Genomic DNA, 7900 nt, shown 5'->3' with positions numbered 1-7900 from the left:
CCCCACTTCCTGTGCTGAGTGTAGCTCATCCAGAATGAATAATTAGATCCAATGTCTAATGTGAAAAACAGAAACAACAAATGTAAAGAATCTAAACACAACAACTTTTAAAGTCTTCTTTATATATTTAATAATAAAAATACAAACTCTACTTTTCCTTTGCACGTTTACCTTTATTCTTTTTGTTTACTCCTGTGATTAGATTGTAATTTTATTTTCTTCACAGTTATGTTTATGGCACCTGACTGCCATGACAAAACATGAAATGACTTCAATAGGATAAAAAGACAAGGAAAGAGGTTGCCATGGAGAAAGCATTTGCTTTAGCGCAAATTATTATTATGGTCCTGTCAGAAGGCAACCCAAATCTTTATCCACATCTTCTTTTCAAAGTCTCTCCACCGGATTATTTGAGGATCAATTTTTTTTTAATGACATCTACAAATAAATAAGTTAAAACTAATTTAAGGCATTTTTAAATTTTGTTATTAATTTATTTTAAATGTGTAGTCTGATATTTATACCACAAAAATTTTAGATATATATTTAACTTAAGCCATTAAAACAATCATTCAGTATTGGATGGATTCCATATAATTTAATCAAGAACAATTGATCCATTCCATCTTTTTAGCATGTATTTGTAAAATTTTATTGTATCAATGTGATAAGATGGAATCATCTGGAATGAATGGAAACTCTGCATTTGGAATCATAGCTGAATATCTCCCTTAACCTAATTATCCTATGAATACTGTATAAGGCAGATCCTTTCTGGGGGTTTTTTTATGTTCCTTTGGGTACATTAGGGATTGTTTGTTACTGAATTGTAATATCTCTTTACCCATGTTATTTATTTTATTTTTATTCTTTATTCTTCTATTTTTATTTTTCTAAAATGCAAAAAGCTTTTTAAATATAGAAATAAATAATTTATAGAGTGCTGTACATTTACACAGTTCTTTGTAGACAAGTTTTTTGTCCTGAGGATGAGAAGAGTGAGGGACGGGCCAAGGGGACAGATTGAAGGGTTAGAACCTGACAATATGCTCAAAATCTCAGAATCAGATGACAGGATGAAGGAGGTGAAGACAGTGTGGAGGAGAGAGAAGTTTTAAATGAATGAATTAACAAACATAAAAGTACCTGATAATCTGCGAACGTGGACATTTACAGTAATATGTATAGAATGTGTAGTTACAAACATAGTATTGTACATATAGTAGTTATGTGAAAAAGTAATGGTGGTACTGTGAATCCTTAAAATCCCTCCACATTCTGATAATATCATGAACCATATGCCTGAGGCTTGTCTCAGAGCCTTAATATTGATTTATAATCCGGTAACCGTCTCTCCTCATCCGTTACATTTTTCAAAAATATTAAAAAGAAATTCTTAGACATGAAGAGGAAGTTGTTCAAAATGTTTCAGGTACTGTGTGAATTTCTATTGTGCCGGCACTACACAGCATGATTATGTGGGCAGGGAGCGGCAGGATAATCATACTGATGCAATACTGGAAAGTTTTACACATTATGACAGAGTATCAGGATTATGGAGATAATTTGCATTTTGATTGCATCTTTAATCCAAGAATCTCCCCATGCTTTCATGCAAATTAGTTAATTAATAAAGCCATCCCAGGTCAAGTCCTAAGTATATACATTTTTAACTCAATTGTATTTATTTATTTTACAAAAATAGTTTAAAGAATTTTCTCTCACTGGAGTAGCAAAAAAATTGAATTTGTAGGTACTTTTCAGTCACATGATAGTTAAAACAAATGGCTTGCTTAAATACAGTGCAATTAGGACTTAATTCTGTGTTCGTTTAAGTCAATATCAAAACCCGCATTGACTTTAACGGGGCAAGGTCAGGGCCTTGTTCCTCAGAGAAAGAAATATGTGATCACAAGACTAGGTGTTCAGGAATCTATTCCTGGGTTCTAGTTCAGGCTATGATATTGGCTTCCTCAGTGGCCTAGGACAAGTCACCAGCCTCTCTGCCTCAGTTTTCCCAAGCTCTGGCAGCGGGGCTCAAGCGGTGCTTTAAAGGACCTGGGGCTCCCCGCAGTGGCCGGAGCCCCTGGTCCTTTAAATCACCGCCAGAGCCCTGCCGGAGCCCTGCCACCTGAGCCCTGCTGCCGGAGCCCCAGGGTAGTGGCAGCAGGGCTCCGGCGGTAATTTAAAGTGCCAGGGGCTCCAGCTGCTGCGGGGAGCCCCGGGTCCTTTAAAGCACCGCCCGAGCCCCGCTGCCGGAGCTTGGGAAAACTGAGGCAGAGAGGCTGGTGACTTGTCCTAGGCCACTGAGGAAGCCAATATCATAGCATAGGTTCCTGAACACCTAGTCATTTTAGTTCCCCTTTTCTAATGCCAGTATATCTGTTTTTGAGATGAGGGGACCACATCTGTACGCAGTATTCAAGATGTGGGTGCGCCATGGATTATATAAGGGCAACAAGATATTCTCTGTCTTATTCTCTAACCCTTTTTTAATGATTCCTAACATCCAGTTTGCTTTTTTGACTGTCGCTGCACACTGCGTGGACGTTTTCACGATGACTCCAAAATCTTTCTCCTGATTAGTTATAGCTAAATTAACCCCCATCATATTGTATGTATAGTTGGGGTTATTTTTTCCAATGTGCATTGCTTTACATTTATCCACATTAAATTTCATTTGCCATTTTGTTGCCCAATCACTTAGTTTTGTGAGATCTTTTTGAAGTTCTTCACAGTCTATTTTGGTCTTAACTATCTTGAGCGGTTTGGTATAATCTGCAAACTGCCACCTCACTGTTTACCCCTTTCTCCAGATCATTTATGAATAAGTTGAATAGGATTGGTCCTAGGACTGACCCTTGGGGAACACCACTAGTTACCCCTCTCCATTCTGAAAATTTACCATTTATTCCTACCCTTTGTTCCCTGTCTTTTAACCAGTTCTCAATCCATGAAAGGATCTTCCCTCTTATCCCATGACAATTTAACTCTGAGGAAGGAAGTCACAACATCAACAAACAGGCTACACGATCCATTAACCAGTCTCCCTGCACCTTGCTGCTGGTAAGAAGCCACGTATCAGCAACACCACCATCTGGCTCCTTGGCTGTGGTTCCAACTTGTATTTCATAAGAGCCCAGATGACTATGAGAGCTGAAGCATTTGTTAACTTCCTATTACTTTAAAGATCTTACTTTCTCCTTTTTCTGTTTTGGAGTTGTGTTTTTATTATCTGGAAGACATCCCAGCCTTTTATCCTTTAAGTTTAGGATGTGAAAGTGTGGCTCTGTATGTGTGTGTGTGTATGAGCACAGGAAATGTCCCCATGAGGAAAGAACCAGAAAGCAAGTTGCCCAGGTTTTAACAAGCCTAACCTCTGCTGTATACCATACTTGCTCCATATTTTGTGTAAGTTATTCTAATTTATTTTTGTTACCATAGAGCCTTGGAGCCCTAGTCAGGGACCAGGTCCCCACTGTGGTAGGCATGGTACAAACACAGAACAAAAGGACAGTTACTGCCCCAAAGATCTTACAATCTAAATATAACACAAGAGACAACAGATGGTGTGATGGGATATAAAGTCCTTACTATTACTGAGAGGGTTATAATTAGCCCCTCTGCTAGCACCTGGAGATTGTGTAAAGTAGGTCAATTAGCAGGTTCACTTGGAAAGAAGTCAGATTTCCTTAGAAGGAGTGAGAATGATCAGGGTTAAAGAGAAGACCTAGGAGCAAGTGTTGTTTTCTTGCTGAAACTGAGCTGATAGAAGTCAGGAGAGAGGAGAATTAGAAAAAGTAATAGGAAGTGAGTTAACTTAGCTCCTGGAGTGGGTCTCAAAATTGGGATAGGATTTCAGGGATGTAGACTTGGGGTGTTGGTAGTGGGGATGCTGAGAGCCATTGAACTAAACTGTAAATCTTGTATATGATGGAAATGACTTCAAGCCAGGGGGTGTGGCAGCACTCTCAGCACCCCTAGTTCCTGCACCTATAGTTGGTATTCAGCTAAGGAGTAGTGTACTGGAGAGACTTGTGAAGGAATAAAGCTCAAGTCTGGGGAAGGTGATAGGGGTGTAAGCTTATATTTTTGGCTTAGAAGTTCTTGGAGAACTCTAAGGAGGAATCCAGTAAGCTATGTCCCTGAAGGAAGGGAAGCCTGAGATCTTGGAGAGTCTGAAAAGAATGCAGGCACACATGAACCGTGGAAGGGGCTATTGGAGAAGCCTCTAGTTGACCAAGTTAAGAAGCAGCGCAGGTAAGAAGTAGCAGGACTGAACAGACAGACTTTGCCTACTTGTTATAGGGTCCTTGGGCTAGAACCCAGAGAAAAGGGAAGGCCTAGTTTCTTCTACTGGCCACTGGAAGAGATGATGTAAAGACCCTGCAGTTTGGGGATGGAAAGACTACTGAGTTGGGACTTACCTCAAAGATTCAGCTTGAGGCTGCAAGACTACTGGTTTTTGGACTTTCTGTCCCCTCTGAAAAGAGGAAACAAATAGTGAACTGACTGGAGGACTGCTGCAGGGTTGGAGTACCTGTCTGTGGGATGCTAGTTTGAGAGAGCTACATTATGCCTAGCTTTGAGAGGATATACCAGCAATGAGTACATTTTCCTACAGATAGATAAATACAAGAAAACAATACAACAACCTTGGTCAGCAAGATAGGCTGCTAGTGTGTTGACACCACAGCCTAACTTTTGTCAATTTTTTTTTTTAGAAATCATAGAAGAGGTGATTTTATTTTGTTTTAAGGAGTGGTTTGAAGGAAAATAATGAAGTAGCTTTGAGGATGTTTATGGGGTGCTCCTTCTGAGAATGACGGGCAGCAAGGGAAAAAGCACATTTAACAAGTGAGTGATGGAGGTTTTGGCATCATTGAATCAGAAGTGGGGGTCAGCATTTTGATACTGAATGAGAGAAGATGGATAAGGTAAGGATAAACTGTGGAGGGTCTGGAAAGTGGAGACAAGCAGCTTATGTTTGATGTGAAAAGAGGGGAAATGACATGCTCAAACAGATGGACTAGGAAAACTAACTTTCCTAAGAAATATAAAGCTGTCATTGGTAAACTGTCAAACAAGAGTTGCCAGACTTCTGCTTCTCAGTGTTCTGTTAAGATCTACATCAGTGCTTCTCAAGCTATCTGATGTGGGTGACCAGCCATTTTTTTTCCCAATGTGCGTACAGACTGGCAGCCGATGGCGCGCAGACCGGCACTGGTTTGTGGACCACCACTTTGAGTAGCACTGGTCTACATTATATCTGCAGGATAGTGTGTGGTCAGCAGGGAGATAAAGAGCTAGCTAACATGCAAAAATTTAAACTAGAGGAAGCTTTGATTGGCTTTGAGGTTGTAGTTTAGACACTTACCCAATAATTTGTTTTCAGCCTCCAAATATTTAACCTGCTCCAAGTCCTGGTTTGACAGTCTGATAAAGTTATTTAGTTGGGGTTTAGAAACAAATGGACAGCCACCTCCTTAGATTCCTTTTTTGGATTTATAAGGATTAATCTGATTTGATAGATTCCAATATTGATAACCTGTTAGTTTGAACTTGACAAATGTATTGTTGGATTCATAGTTTAGTAGTGATGCTGTCTTGATCTTTTGGTTTAATAGTCTTAATAAAATGTATAAATGATGGTCATAATGCTTTCAGTAAGCAATATGGGCTATTGAGAATCTGGGCAGATATCAACCTAAAAGTTTAACTGGCTTCCCTAAATTAACCTTTAGTTTGCACACTGCAGTACAATTAAATAACTGAAAACTTAAGTATCTTGGGGCAGCAGGAAACAATGAACTTGATAGACTTGGGAGACTCGAAGTATTGCGTCAATCAATGGTTCTCAACCAGGGATCTGGGGCCGCCCTGGGGAGCCACGAGCAGGTTTCCGGGGGGCTACCAAGCAGGGCCAGCATTAGACTCCCTGCGGTCCAGGGTAGAAAGCCAAAGCCCCACTGCATGGAGTTGAAGCCCAGGGCCCTGAGCCCCACCACCCACGGCTGAAGCCGAAGCCTGAGCAATATAGCTTAATGGGGGGGGGGCCCTGCGGCACGGGGTCCCAGGCAATTGTGCTGCTTGCTACCCCAACCATGGCCCTGGCTTTTATATGCAGAAAACCAGTTATGGTGCCACAGCCTGACTGTGGAGTTTTTACAGCATTTGGGGGGAGGGGCTCAGAGGAAAAGGTTGAGAACCCCAGTGCTAAATCACATTTTTAATTAGTTGATGTCGAGGTTGTGTCTAGGACTACACAGGAGGTGGGTGGCTAAGAGAGAAGGAGTTTCCCCTCACTTTAGCCCCAGCACAAAAGCTAGGCACTATTTCAGCCTTGTCTTCTAGTACACAAGAACAGGAACTCTAGTGCCAATGGGGCACTTAAAATACATATGTGGAGAGGACAATGACATGATCTCACTCCTTGCAGGCAAAGGCTATGCATACTGGATCCTACAAAAATATGTAGCAGAAATAATGAATATACCTTCAGTCTAGGGTTGCCAGGTGTCTGTTTTTTCACCAGAATGCCTGGTTGAAAAGGGACCTTGGTGGCTCCGGTCAGCACCACTGACCAGGCTGTTAAAAGTCTAGTTGGCGGGGCCGGTAGGCTCCCTACCTGGCTCCGGGCAGGTCCCCAGAAGTGATGACATGTTCCTTGGCTCCTAGGTGGAGGTGTGGCCAGGGGGGCTGTGTGTGCTGCCCTTGCCCCGAGCACTGGCTTTGCAGCTCCCATTGGCTAGGAATCATGTTCAATGGGAGCTGTGGGGGTGACACCTGGCCTGGCTGTCCCTGTGCCTAGGAACTGAGGGACATGTCGCTGCTTCCAGGGAGCCTTCTGAGGTAAGTACCACCTGGAGTCCGCACCCCTTACCCTCTCCTGCACTGAAACTCCCTTCTGAGCTCCCTCCCGCATCCAAACTCTGTCCCAGATCCTGCACCCCAACCCTCTTCCCAGCCCTAAGCCCCATCCTGCACTCTGAACCCCTCATTTCTGGCCCTGCCCTGGAGCCTGCATCCCCAACCCAGAGCCCATACCCTTGCCCACACTCCAACCCCCTGTCTCAGCCCAGAGCTGCCTCCCACACTGCAAACCCCACTGCTCCAGCCTGGAGCCCCCTCCTACACCTCAAACTCTTCATCCCTGCTCCACTCCAGAGCTGGCACCCGAGCATGGAGCCCCCTCCTTTCTGGCCCCACCTTGGAGCCCTCACCCTCACCCCCACCCATACCCCAACCCCTAGCCCAGTGAAAATGAGCAAGGGACTGGGGGAGGGGGATGGAGTAGCAGGGGCAGGGCCGCAGAGAAGGGGCAGAGTGCGGACAGGGCCTAGGGGAAGAGGCGGGGCAAGGGTGTTCGGTTTTGTGCAATTAGAAAGTTGGTAAGTAACCCTAGCTTTCACTGCTTACAGAAGTGCCCATCCTTGGGCCTAGTCCAGTGACTGATCCAGTTGCTGGCTTAGACCAGTCCAGGTTATGTTCCATGCTGCCCCATCTAGTTCTGTGCCAATGCCAGTCACAGGTCAGACCAGAGGATTCTGCTCACCACCTGAAGAAGCTGCTTCTAATAGAATCACAGAATCATAGAATATCAGGGTTGGAAGGGACCTCAGGAGATCATCTAGTCCAACCCCCTGCTCAAAGCAGGACCAATCCCCAATTTTTGCCCCAGATCCCTAAATGGCCCCCTCAAGGATTGAACTCACAACCCTGGGTTTAGCAGGCTAATGCTCAAACCACTGAGCTATCCCACCCCCCAATACTTTACCTGTAACAACATGGAACTGCTAAAAAAGTCTAAGGGCTGCCTGCCTGCAGTCATGTAATTCAGAAAGGGTCTAGACTTTTTCCACTGGGGAAGAGAAGTGCAAAGGGAAAGGTCTGTGGGTCC

Source organism: Lepidochelys kempii, chromosome 10, assembly GCF_965140265.1.
Source record: "Lepidochelys kempii isolate rLepKem1 chromosome 10, rLepKem1.hap2, whole genome shotgun sequence".
Classification (NCBI taxonomy): domain Eukaryota; kingdom Metazoa; phylum Chordata; order Testudines; family Cheloniidae; genus Lepidochelys; species Lepidochelys kempii.
Note: the sequence above shows the minus strand (reverse complement) of the source record.